This window comes from Drosophila biarmipes, chromosome 2L (genome assembly GCF_025231255.1).
Source record: "Drosophila biarmipes strain raj3 chromosome 2L, RU_DBia_V1.1, whole genome shotgun sequence".
In the NCBI taxonomy this organism is placed as follows: domain Eukaryota; kingdom Metazoa; phylum Arthropoda; class Insecta; order Diptera; family Drosophilidae; genus Drosophila; species Drosophila biarmipes.
In genome coordinates this window covers 21,270,448-21,283,710 of record NC_066612.1, presented here as the reverse complement: position 1 = coordinate 21,283,710, position 13,263 = coordinate 21,270,448, and the positions used below count along the sequence as shown (strand labels likewise).

Sequence of the window (13,263 nt, the reverse complement as noted above, 5' to 3'; positions counted from 1 at the left end):
ACTGTATAACATCTGCGAAATATTGAAAAACAAGCCACTTGGAACAAGGAATCCAGTAAATCTAAGGGCCTCAAAATTAGTTGAGATAACAATTCTATGTAGTCAGTGAAGGACTAGTAAATTTTAATAAAGAAGACGGAGCTCTTTCTTGGGCAAACAAGTTGACCGCACTTCATCCTGGCAAGCACAGTGGCTGCTGCACTTCCATATATCCCGCAGTCTTAGAGTCCCTACTCAACACCTGAAATATCTTCAATCAAATTTGCAGCTTACAACAAAAGTCCCTTGTTGTTGTTGAGGCTGTCGGGTTTTTGTATCTGCAAAAAACTACAAAGTTTGCTTAGTATCTGTTACCGGCGATGATTGAGGGGGTGGTGTTGCAAAGTGGGTGGAGGGGTGATATCCTTCTCGGTGTTTGTTGTATGACATACTATAAAAGTCAACTTGAATGCGCCGTGCAAACTTCACCACATCTCCTGCTCCCAGGATCCAGCACTTCTCCCTCCCTTTTTGTAGTGCCTTGCAACTTTAAGTAGTTCTCCCTGCCACATCCTTTTCTCTATCCGGCGCAATGGTTGCATTTGAAAGGAATTTGCCTTTTACAAGATTTTACTCTTTGCAATTTACACGCGTCGACCGCTTTTCCATAAGCACACACACACAAATGCGTCTAAAACCTAGTACGTACGTTTGTATCTGTGTTTGTTCGGCTGTGTTGCAAGCATTTGGCTTTTGTAAATGTTACTTCCTTATTACATGGCATTATATTATTGCAGATACAGAGCAAGTCTCGGCTATCAAAGTAGTCCCAGCCGCAAATGGGAAACAGAATGAGATTGCAGGGGAGGTTGCAGGAACAGAAGGATCGGGGTTGGTGGTAGGAGGGCTTTCCTAAATGCTTTCCAGGATGTTTGCCCACACAGGATGTCTTTGCAGCGACATAAACGGAAAGAAAAATTCTTGAGGCATGTAATTAGCAAGGAGGAGGCGGGTTTGCCACTCTGTTTAAAGTTTAATTTAAGTCACTAAAGGGACGTAAAAAAAAAGATACCATTAAAACATTAGTTGAGTATTATTATTCTGCCGGTTGTTAAACTTTTGGATGGTCGAAGAATTAAGCTACATTTGTGGCTTGGGCCCCCCATCAATACTATCTTTAAAAAAAAATTAATTTCTGAGAAATTATGGACACACTGCAACTCTACAAAGTTAAAGAAGGATCAAAGTAAGTGATTATTATTGACTATATCTAATGGAATGCATTATATTAGTAGTTTAGTAATGTAGGCAGTAGATCGACATTAAAAATATACAAAATAGCACAAGAATGATGTTGTTTTTAATTTTAACTTAATTAATTTTTTCATTGTTTAAATGATTTTAAATAAGTTAATATTACCTATTAGACGGCACGTATATTCAAAATGCGTCTATTAAATATATCCGACTATTTTACAAAGAGATTAAGTTGTCGGCCAGAAAGTTCAGCAAGCGAAAAACAAGAACAAAAACAAAGTGTTTCAGAATTGAAGAGTTTCGGCTAAATGCGAACCATTACCGATAGTATCGATTATGACCACCATCGATGGCCTAAAACATCGACATAGTGTCTATAATCGATGATTTTACAACCCTAGTAGAAACATTTTCGAAGCATAAAAATAATCATATCTTAAAAGCGAGTTAGTAATTTAAATGTAAAATGTTGTTATATAATATAAAATATTATATATCATTATTAATATATACATTTTCTGCAAAAATTCATGAATAAATGACACAAATTAGCTTTCATTATTTTCCAATGAAATTCGCTTTAAAAAAGAATTCAGCAACTTAATTAGCCATGCAGCTAATTGCATTCAAAGGACATCAAGCTCAACCCACAGCCGCAAGGCGAAGGAGCCAGACAGTTGGAAGTCAGCTCCTTTTTGTCCTTTTCATTAGCCACGGTATAATAGAATTTGAAAAGGCGAGCTCACTCTGTGCGTTATCAAAACTAACAAACGGAAAAGCAAGGGAGATGTGCGCGAAAAATTAAAAAAAAAATTAAGAAAAAATTGCGCTAGACGAGAAAACTCTCGCTCTTTCTGAGCATCAAAGACAAGCGCGTCATAACCCAAAAACATAAATCCTTTGGCGAAAAATAAATAAAGCGAGCTGGCAAGAGGAAAATGAATATGCTCTCCGTCGCAGAGAGATAGGATATATAAGTGGAAAAAAGTTGATAAGCGGCAACTGCAAAGCTTTTTAACACCCAGCCAGAAAGAAAGACGAAGGAGACACATTGAATGCGGATTTCTCACTGCAGGGACACAAATAAAAAGAAAATAATGAGATTTTCCCAGCCATCCGAGTAACTGCGAGTAACTTAGAAAATATTGAGCGCTATAAAAGGAATCTCCGTTGTTCTGCGGCTCTCAGTGAAAGATGGAAAACCAAGCAATTCGAATTGAGATTGTATGACGAGGAAAAAATAGAAGAAGAAGTTGTATGTTGTGTTCTCTTAGTGTAATAATATATTTCACTAAATATGTATGGTAGATTTTGTTCGATGTGTACACTAATTATTTCCCCATATTAAACCACTTTGGTCGTTTTACTTTCCAAAGACCTGTCCTTGTTCCATGAATAAATATGTAACCAATATTCGATTATCATCTGTATCTTAAGCACAATTTCCATAGCATTATTTTCCATTATGATGCCAAGCTGGTGCAAATATTCCTTTCGGCCAGCATTGAATCAAATGAATCGTTTGATGCGGCGAATACAAATATTGTGTCACTCCACAAAATATAATCCTGAGCAGGATATAGAAACCCAACGAGCCGCCCCAAGACACTGGCATAAATTGTCAGCTGACAATTTAATAAACAATGCAAACACAGGGCTAAAATGATTAGACATTTATGGATGTGTGCTCGGGGCCAGAGCAATGCAAATGTAAATGAATCGAGTATCTAATTAAGCATCTCAGGCCGGCCTAGAAACACCAATACTCAGATTTCTCGCACATAAATTAAACGGATTTTCCTCGGCCTTTAAATATTTCCAAGAAAAGCTTGAAGCTTTGAAATTAAACGTCGCACACAATTGCTGCCTTCGTTGTTGGTTATAGGGAAGAATGTCTTAACCGCAACAAGCCAAAGTCACGATGAGCGGGAGAAAGCAATTACTTTCTGCTATGCTTGTTGCTTCTCCTACAAGACGTCGTTCGGAGGTCCTGCCCCCGAAAAAATGGGAATAGAAAACTTTTTGTGGCCCTGACAGCAGTTTATGCTACACTTGCTTCGACTCAAACTGTCAATATTTTACTTTAAGACACCCAGCCACAAGGAGCCGAGGAGCAGCCACATCATTTGCTATAAATTTACTTCATGCTGCTGCTGTAACGACCCAAAACTCGACGGAACAGAACAACAAAGTGGCAACTTCTTGTGGGCGGTTCCAGACATAAATTCCTCCTTCCTGATTTTCTCAAGCTGGATAAGCGAATTAAAATGAAAGTATTCGTAAGATTCTTTAAGTGGTTCAAAAATTATATTTTGTATATTCTGGAAAATATGTTGTATGTCTGTATTTCATAAAAACTCGAACGTTAAAATGCTGTTACATAGAAGTCTATATTAGAAGATCAAGAAATTGTTTTAACCGGAACTAAACTTTCGTAAGAAACTATTCCCTATAGGGAAAATCGGGGAGACCCAATTTCGAATTTATAAAAAAGTTTCTTACGAAACCTAGTAGGTTTAGTTCTGGCTTAAACCAATTTCTCGATCCAAGCGAGCCTTCCACTGTACCTTGTGGTTGGTGCTGAACATGTGTTTTCCTGGCAAAGTTAAGGCGAAACCTGCCCCAATTGAAACCACCCAACCAACCGGGCCACAAATTTTGAGGTCAGCACAAGATGGTCTGGCATAAATCTGAGAGCAAACTACACCGAGGCAACCATATTGGACAGGACATCTTGGCCTGAGACTGCCTCGGGCGGCGGCGAGTCCTTGGGAACGGACTTTGAACCCCATGTTGATGCTGGTAATCAAGGCATTAAGTGTGTTTACTGTTTATTTTATTAGACTTTAAGGCTTAATAGCTTTTTCAAGAGCGTTTTTGTGCTGGCCTTTGTTTAGCACCCTCTCGACCTTCCCCAGCCCATTCAAGTATTAATTAAAGTCAACTTTGATTTAATTAAAAGTTCTGGCGCTGGCCCAATATTTTGCTCATGAATTATTTATACCAACAACAGTGCGCAAAAAGAAGCGGCCAAACTGATTAGGCCAACTAAATATAAAAAATGGAGGCAATTGCTGATGGTGGAAAACGGGAAGTGCGACAAGTTACAAGTTTCCACCACAAAATAAGAAAAACTCTTACCCTCATTAGCGAGAAACTTTGCCCAAGGACTGAGACTATAACCTTCCCTATTTCCGTAATATTCTCTTCCTTCTTTGAATGGGTAACTTTGGCGTTAAACTTTTTGGTCCTCTTTGCGTTCTCCCACTTTTTCTATTTATCTCAGCCAGTACTTGGTCAATTTCCTGGTCAGTTTTGTGACTTTGTTGACGTGTCCTGCAATCGACTGTCGTCGACTGCTTTTCTTTTTGTACTTGGTGTTAATCTGTCAATTTTCGTAGCATTGCACTTGTCACCTTTTTTGAGTGCAGCATTGTTTTCACAAATGTTTGTTGCTTTTATTTTTTATTATATTTTTAATTTCTTTGCTACTTAGTAAGCCTCTTTAATTTTTGAAAGATTTTTGAATTGGCCGCTTTCAGGTGGAACTAAAATTCTCATGTTTTTGAGATTGAATAATACTAAGTCAAATACAAATAAAACAGAAGTTGGTAAAAATAACATTTTTATTACAAAGAATATACTATAAATTCAAATACAAATAAATCAGAAGCTGGAAAAAATTAATTAACAATATTACTGAGAAAGTAATTTGGAACATCTTCCAACATTTTTATTACAAAGAATATACTATAAATTCAGTATGTGCAACAAAATTGACTGGTGAACGGTAACCGGTAGCCTATAATATTTTTGTTTTCAAAGTCTGGGACACAGCACTGACCCAGTATAAATATTAAAACAGTAACTGAGCCAGTTTCCACTCACGCCGAACCAACTGGGGAACAAGTGCGACGACTCTGTAATAATTTATATTTATTTTCTGTTATCTATTTGACCAAAAATTGCAAACTGCAAAATTGCCAAAACAGAGCAACAGACTCTGGTCTCATGAAATTTCTATTGGCAATGGTGTGTGGGTGAATTTTCGGTGGGTGTTTTTTGCACGAGTTGGGTGGACAGAACTGCCATTGTTGTGTCAGGTCTACGCTCCTGTTCCATGGCCATGTGCCACCCTGCTGTTTGTTGTTTATGCAAATCTCAAATGCCTCGTAAAAGTAAATGAACGGAAAACTGTAGGCAAAAAAGGGAAGCCCAAAAAATTGTCCGACAATTTCATATTGAAAATGAGCTGTTGCCCTCTGCGCCTCAGTTCTTGTGAGTGGGTGATGAAAACTGAAGTGTTTGCTTCTGGGAGGGACATGGAAAAGGGGATTACATAGTATCTTTGTACTTGGTTTTTTTATACTACAGAACTTTGTCCACTTTATATATATTTCTGGATAAAGCACAGGTTTGTTATAAAGATTTTATTGCTTGAAAGCCATATAAAATAAAACAAATTGAAAGTTTCAAAATTAGAAAGAATTCCTTATTTTATGTAATGCTTTTAGTGGTATCGCTCTTAAGAAAAAGCATGGCCCCCATTTTAGGCTCGAATATCTTCAATTAATTCTATCCCCCTCGAAACTTCGCTTCTTCACGACGTGTCCAAAGCAATTAACACATTGTCCACCTTTTTAATGCTTCGAGCCGAAAGCAAAATGCCAAAACACTTTCGACGTTGGCCATCGATGAACAGAAAGTTGCGTGCCAAGGCCCCGCAAACTGAACAGTTCTATATATCAGACTTGGCGCTCTACCTTTTACTGGGCCCATGTCCCGGGCTTGGGGGTTATTTATGGAACCCACACACGCAGCTGGCGGCACATTTCTCATTTAACTGCCTTCACCATTTGCTAATTAATTCGAGAAATTCCATTTGTTTCAGCGCTGAAACAACTAAATTTCGTTCCTCTTTTCGCCCGTTCTTGGGAATGTCCGAATCAATTTGTGTTGCGTTTACTTTTTCGACTTTGGCAACGAGATTTGTGTTTTTACGACTTTTGGCATGTCCAGAAGGAAGCGAGGGAAGCTCTGCCCCTCCGCAATTGCGTGTTTGCTCAACGGGAGAGGTTAGGATCGCTTAACTTCTGACCAACTGCTCACGCAAAAAATATTTGTACGAAATCAAATTAATGGCCTCCCGTTGATGTTTTATTAATTTATACGGCTTTCTCTCCCGCATTCGGATCGGGGCTACGAAATAAATTATATTGCTCATACGACGCGTGGTTTGCATTATTGAGTAATTAAATACTAATTAAAGCGTAACATGAGCCAATTCCCCTGATTTTTATGTGAAGCCTCGTTGCCGGCAGTTGAGGTTGGGGAAATAATGCGAGTTAACGAGCGGCAGTCGACTTTCTTCTTATCTCCGGATTGCGTCAGCTTTAATTAGTTGGGGGAGTAATATTTAAACAGGCAGGGTTTTCACTTCGAACAATAACTGCGAGAAACCTTCCATTTAAATTATACATTCTAAGAATCCCATACACTTTAAAAATAGAATAAAATGTATTTCTTAATTTGGGTTCATAGCTTAGCTTTCTGTTATTTTACTTACTGAAACTTAAGCTATTAGGTCAGACAGACAGTGCTTTAAATAACAAATTAACCGAAAGGAACCCTGAAACCATATTGCACGGCTAGACTTTGGTCCGATTTAATTGCTCCGCAGTGATTTGCATCCTGTTCTGCCAAGCCAGAAGCCAGACATTAAGGGGATGGGTCTCATAAATGGCACTTGCCTGGCTTTCGCTTCGGTTCGGAAAACTCCTCAACTGAACTAATTACTCGGAGAGTTTCCCGACTCCCCAGAGTGCGGCAGCAAAAAGGCCTCCATGAATATTATGCATTGATAAATGCAATAAACTTTGACAATATTGTATTGTCGTTGCTGATAAAAATTCATAAATAAATGTACTATATATTTTTTCAGTTTCCCGTACACAGCTCCGATATTTTTTTGCTGTCCTCCGCTGGCATGTCACTCAAATTGTGCGACGTTCGATTCTGTTTGCCCGACTTCCCGCTCTTGTTGTTTGCTCCTGTTGTATAATATATCCTATCATAATCTTTCCTGACACGCGATGCTCCTGTTCCTGTTCCCGCTCCAGTTTTTTTCTTATCTTTAACTGGGTTCGTTTGTTTTCCATCCTCTCTGTTTGTGTGTGTCCCTTCAAATATTGTTGCGACCCATCAATTTGATGTTGTCAATTTTCGTGAAAATTTATTGTTTGTTGCTTTCGAAATTTGACATTGTCATGCAGTTCGTTAGCCATTTCTGGCAGAATTGTGATGTATTAAAAACAGTTGACAGACCATTGCATGGTCTGAATAAAGAGTGGCATATCTGCAGATCGTGGGCTTGGTAATGTCCGAAAAGTTCCCAAAAGAATAACAATACTTAAATATAATAAAATATATAATGTAAGGTGTTCCCCTTCAAAACGAAATCCTCTTAAATATAATATTATTTGTTCAATAAAATCATTAGTATTAAAATTATTGGAATTTATTCTATGCAATCCTAACACTTAAAAGTTGAAAGCCACAGAAAATAACCAAAAGAAACAACTGTCTGCTGGTTTTTCTATCCGGGGACGCCATCTAAAATTTCAAAAATATCCTACACAAAAGCACAGGTTTCCCTCAGTATTCGATTTACAAAGCTGCATTTAAATCTTTCACCCGGTATGTGTGCATCTGGTGTGCTTATCGGGTCTGCCATAGGTTTTTGTCAAATAAATATTGGGTGCAGCATTCGCTCATAAAATACACAAAAACAAACCAAATACGCAAAACCGGTAGAAAGAAAACACATATTGATAAACAAAAAAATAGGAACGAAAGATATCGAGGGGCGGGAAATAGGTGCAGGGAGCACACAAAGCTGTTGACATTTTGTGGAGGATATTCATGGAGTGGATGCAGAGATACAGATACGGATTGAATGGGTTGCATAGCTCGGGGAAGGGTTTCCTCTTGCCCACTCTGGCGGTTGTTTATTTTTGGGCTTCATGTTAATTCGTGTGTAATAGACAATGTGGCCGAAATCAGCAAAAAGACCATGGGGATGTGCCAAAATAAAAATACATTTAAAATCCTTTTGGCTTGCGTTGAATATTTTTTTCCTTCTGATTTTTGTTTGCTTCCTTGTGTCAAACCGTCGCACGCTTATCAAAAAGGTTGTCCTTTGTTTTTACACAATCTGCAGGTGTCCTGTGACTTTGACCAGTCATGGGACCTTCTCCTGTGTCTGAGGGTATCTCTATCTGTGATTCACCTTTGTGTTTGTCTACAAACAACAAAAATTATCAGCAATTTTCCCTTTTTATGTTTATAGAATATAAAAAAGGGGTCTTTTCTCCATTTTAAAACTGAATATTTAATAAAGTTTGTTAAATTGTGCAGATTTTTCCTGGTTATTGTTTTGCAGGAAAGAAATTAAATTTTGACAGGGTTTGTGTTTACGAATTATTCTTAACCCTAAGTAAATAACGTTCAGGAAAGTTTGGCAAACGATTCAAATAAAATTAAATGAATAAATGAGTTCACAAGAAGCGTATTAAAATGGGACAGCCATGTTTACTTCTTAAACTCGTTATTCGTATATTAAAGGGGTTCACTTTATTCGTAGAAAATAAAAAAAAAAAAAAAACAGTTAGAAGGAAGCTTTTCCGACCAACGTTAAACGTGTCTACCGCCCATATTTTTGAAGACCTTAAAAGTTTAAATTCAATTTGTATCTTTATGCCAAAAATGTGCAAGCAGGTTTAAGGTTTAAGATCGTGGCTGAAACCTTTGCTTCTGTTTTTACATCAAATTTACTTTAAATCAATTCATTAACTCGTTGGGAAACTCTAAATTATGTCGCTTTTAAATGCAGAAGACCAGATTAAAATTAACACATTTCAGGTTTTAAATTAAATCCCAGAGGCGGGCTAAATAATTAAAAGGAAATATAAGTTTCAGTGATTTTATGCAAACCGTTCATTTAGCATTTATTATTAATATCCTATTTATTTTCGTGAATATTTTACGAAGCCGTGTGCAACTAAAATACTTTAATAGTTATCTGCGAAACGTGCAAATATACTTCCCAACGAGCGGGAGATTAAAGCACGGCCAATCTCCACTTGCTAAACTGAACTACATCAATAATTGAATACAATAAATGTGCTCCAGAACACAGTGCGTATGAGTTATGTTGTCGTTGTCGACGTCGCCGTCGTTTGTCGCTTGTTAATACGGCTCATAAATAACGCATTTATGGCACAGACACACGCACAGGGCCAGGACGCAGTACTACAATGAACTCACACAGACTGACGAGCGTGTGTGCGAGTGTGTGAGCTTACACACACTCATGTGTTTGGCCCGTCCGTGTCTCTCTATTAGCAGCTTTGATATGCAAATTTTGCGCCTACATAATAAAGTTGCGCCAGATTTTTAACCCCTGCCCTCTACACTTGGCCCGCACATGTACACACACCACACCCTCTTACACACACTAATGCCAATCCTAATAGTTTAATATGCTTATAATTGCTGGCTGAAATAGTATTGTGTTGTTTTGTTTTGCTCGTGTCTCTCACTGTGCATTTTAAATATTTTATTAATTTCCCATATATTTTTGACCATTTAAATTTTCGTCGGCGCCGAGCGCTGAGTGCATTTGACAGACAGACAGGCATTGTTTAGGCGCCCCATACGCATTTCCCCCTCTCAGGTTTGATTTATGTTTTATGCATTTTACCAAACGAATTTAATTTATGGTAGAATATTCTGTACACATACATTCGCTGTCTAAAATACTCATTTCGGCCTCGACGGAAGTGGCGAACGTTTGTTTGGTTTGCAGACACTTTTTACCATTTCTTTTGAATGGCGTAGAACAATTGTAACGGGGAAAAAATTTGGAAAAATATATCGATTTTAAAACCGTACGTAGAAACGATATTTAGCTTTGCACAATGAAAATGTATGCATTTTTAATTGAGGAAATTGGTAGGAAATTCTTAGATATTTGTAAGCTTCTAATTGACATTTGATTTAATGGTAAAGATGTATTGTTAGAGAATCAATCAAAGGTTTGGAAAGTTATAAATAAAACAGGAAACAACAAGACAGCAAAATGTAACCGAATGGTTCGACTATCAGTTTCATGTACCTAACTACCATTTAAAACAAGAAACAGCGCTGTTACCTTTTAAATACAAATAATATTTAGGTACTCATCAGTAAAATCAGTCTAAATTCTTGACCAACTCTTTCATAACGTGGGCGTACCAGCAATCAAATAAAAAGCGAAATAAAAGGTTAGTAACTGATTTCAACTGATTTCTTAAAGTCAACCCCACCAGAAAAGAATCAAAGAAAAAAGGTTTATAAAAATATGCAGTACTTTTTACAATAGACACATTGCTGCATACTTTTTGGTGCCTTAATAAGAGATTTCATACTTTCAGTAAATGTTTTGGCACCTTCGATTGGAGTTCCTTTCACTTTTCCACCACCAAATTGAAACATTTTCAGTGATTTCGCTTCAGAAATTCAACCAAATTTCGTGCTGCAGGAGGCGCAGAGAACCTGGGAACTTGGCCCAATTATGGCCCGGCACAAACAACACAAGCCGACGTTGTACCGCGCCAGACGCCCAAAAGTCGGCAAATGTTTTTTGTTTGCTCTGGTTACGGGGCCTGGATTCTGGGATCTGGGTTCTGGCTTGGCAGTTAAACCGCACTTGCGGCAGTCACCTTGTCTCTTGCTATCTGCCTCCTCCCTCACTTTCATGGAAAAACCATGGGTGGTAGGGGGGCAAGTGGGTGGATGTTCTCTACATATAGCCTCCTGTCATAAATCTCACAATTTCTGCATGGAACTCAGCTGCGTTTCGGCCTGGCTTTATGGCCGCCAGTAGACGCGACGCGTTGGTTCCCTACTTTTATACATATAAAGTTCAGCGTAAAATGTCTTAATAAAGTCTTCTGAGCGGAGATAGGAGTGCAAAATGCGAGAGTGAAATGCCCTGCTAACATCTTTATGTCAAGGACATTTTTATGCCTCCCACAGCCTTCGGACGAAGAAAGAGATTAGATCTCCGTCGCTATTTTATGTTCAAATTCGACTTTATGGCCATGACGCTATTTACTCGGTATATATTAACAATTAATTGAGGTCGAAACAAGTATTGAGAAATGAAGACGTTGACTGTTGTTTATTTGTAGATTGGTTGGTCAAAAAAACTGTTCTTTTTAATGAGTTTTAAAAAAACTTTAAAAAACGGAGAAATAAAATATAAATTTAAGTTTTTGACTACTTTGCTTTATATAAGTGATAATAAACTTGACAAAATCCGACTTAATTAAACCTGTTGTTCCTTGCCTGTTGGCAAGATGTTTGTTTTACACGATGTCGCTGCTGCTGCTGTTTCAACTCTCAACTAATTCAATGAAGTTTAGTTAGGAGCAATTTCCCCACCCAGTTTGCTCCCAGCCCAATTAGCGCACATCTTTAGCAACAGCTTTCGCCATGTGTCCCCGACTCATGTCTTTATTAAATGCTCTCAATGTCTGAACATCTGAACATCTGCCATGACCATATGGAGGGGGTCTAAACACACACATATCCCGTGTGCTGCGTGTGTCCGTAATTTAATAAATTTAATGAACATATGCCGCCAGGGATCAAGCTGTGATTGAGGAGTCAGAGGTGGTAAAGATGTTCCATGGAAAAACAAACAGACTCCAATGTCAATGGACATTTGGCTGGGAACATTTTTCACTGCGTCTCTAGAAATATACATAAACACACGAAAGTCGGGGGAGAAAGATTTTGTAGACGTGTACCCACTGACTTATGATTGATGTCTTTTGTTATTGTTCTCTCTTTTATGTATTTCTCATCTCGTTCCTCGCCCCAAACCTTTTTGGTTTATTAGATATAATATTTTAGTGGCCTTTGTGAGTGTGTTTGAGCCCTGCGTCCTTTCAGTTATTTGATGCGCTTCAGCAGACATGTGTTTACTCCTGTTTCCGAGTGCTGAAGTGAAAAAGGGGGGCTGCGGACAAGGAAATACATATTTTTCGCAATTTTTTCTCTGTGCATAACAAAAGGCGGCACTTAAATGATGTCTCTCTCCTTTTGCCCCCTCTAAATTACGCTCCATATGCTTTCGCTCTTCCTTCTCCTTCAACAATAAATGTTTGCCACATTTTTCTTAACATTTTCATGGAAATTGCTCATTTTATGTTCAAATTTTGTGAGCTCCCTTCTCTGCCTTTCTTTTTTGTTTGCAGAAATTGTTTATTTTATTTATATGCCCGGGTTTAATTGGCCGCACACACACATAAAAAGGGGAAGCAATGCGAGTAGAGGCCATAAAGATTATGTTAATGCTTTTACAAAATTGGGATCAAAATGGTTTTAGAGAGTCGGAGTAACTAGAAGAAGGTTTTTCCTGAGGGCAGCAGTAAATCACTTCCGAAATGGCACTAAAAAATTTCCATACATCAGGCGATGGTCATCAGGAGCAATGAATCCATTTAAAGGTTAATGCCCAATAAAGTTAATTCCGATGAAATAGGATCATAACTTTTACATATATAAAATAATTTTAAAACTAATAACAAATATCGACATTAACAAAAAGTTTTCACTCATACATTACCAAACTACGTAAATTTCTGTGCTTAATAAATTTTAGTAACCCCAAAAAAATGTACTTTGTATACGAAACGCAATCCTAATACTACTAAGTGCAGACTTTCCAGTTTAATATAAATGGTTTTTTTTTTAACTATGACAATAAAAAAACAAAATATAATGTATAGTAAATTTAAGAAAGTCAATTTTATATGTATTGCCAATTTCGGTTATCCCACTTTTCAGGAAATTGGGTTCTGCCATCCGTTAAGCTCAGTTTTAAGCCCACATTGTTACCGTTATTTATTTGGCTCAGATGTTGCACAATTTACTGGCGATTCCACTGCATTTTTTATGCTTTGCATTGCGGTTGAGTTT

The 13,263-nt window shown here is 37.7% G+C and overlaps 1 protein-coding gene across 2 annotated transcripts in view; it reads right to left on the bottom strand.

The window, feature by feature from the left end:
• The window catches only part of LOC108033732 (CUGBP Elav-like family member 2), a 109,683-nt gene that overhangs the window by 76,395 nt on the left and 20,025 nt on the right, over window positions 1-13,263 (bottom strand). The window lies entirely within an intron of this gene.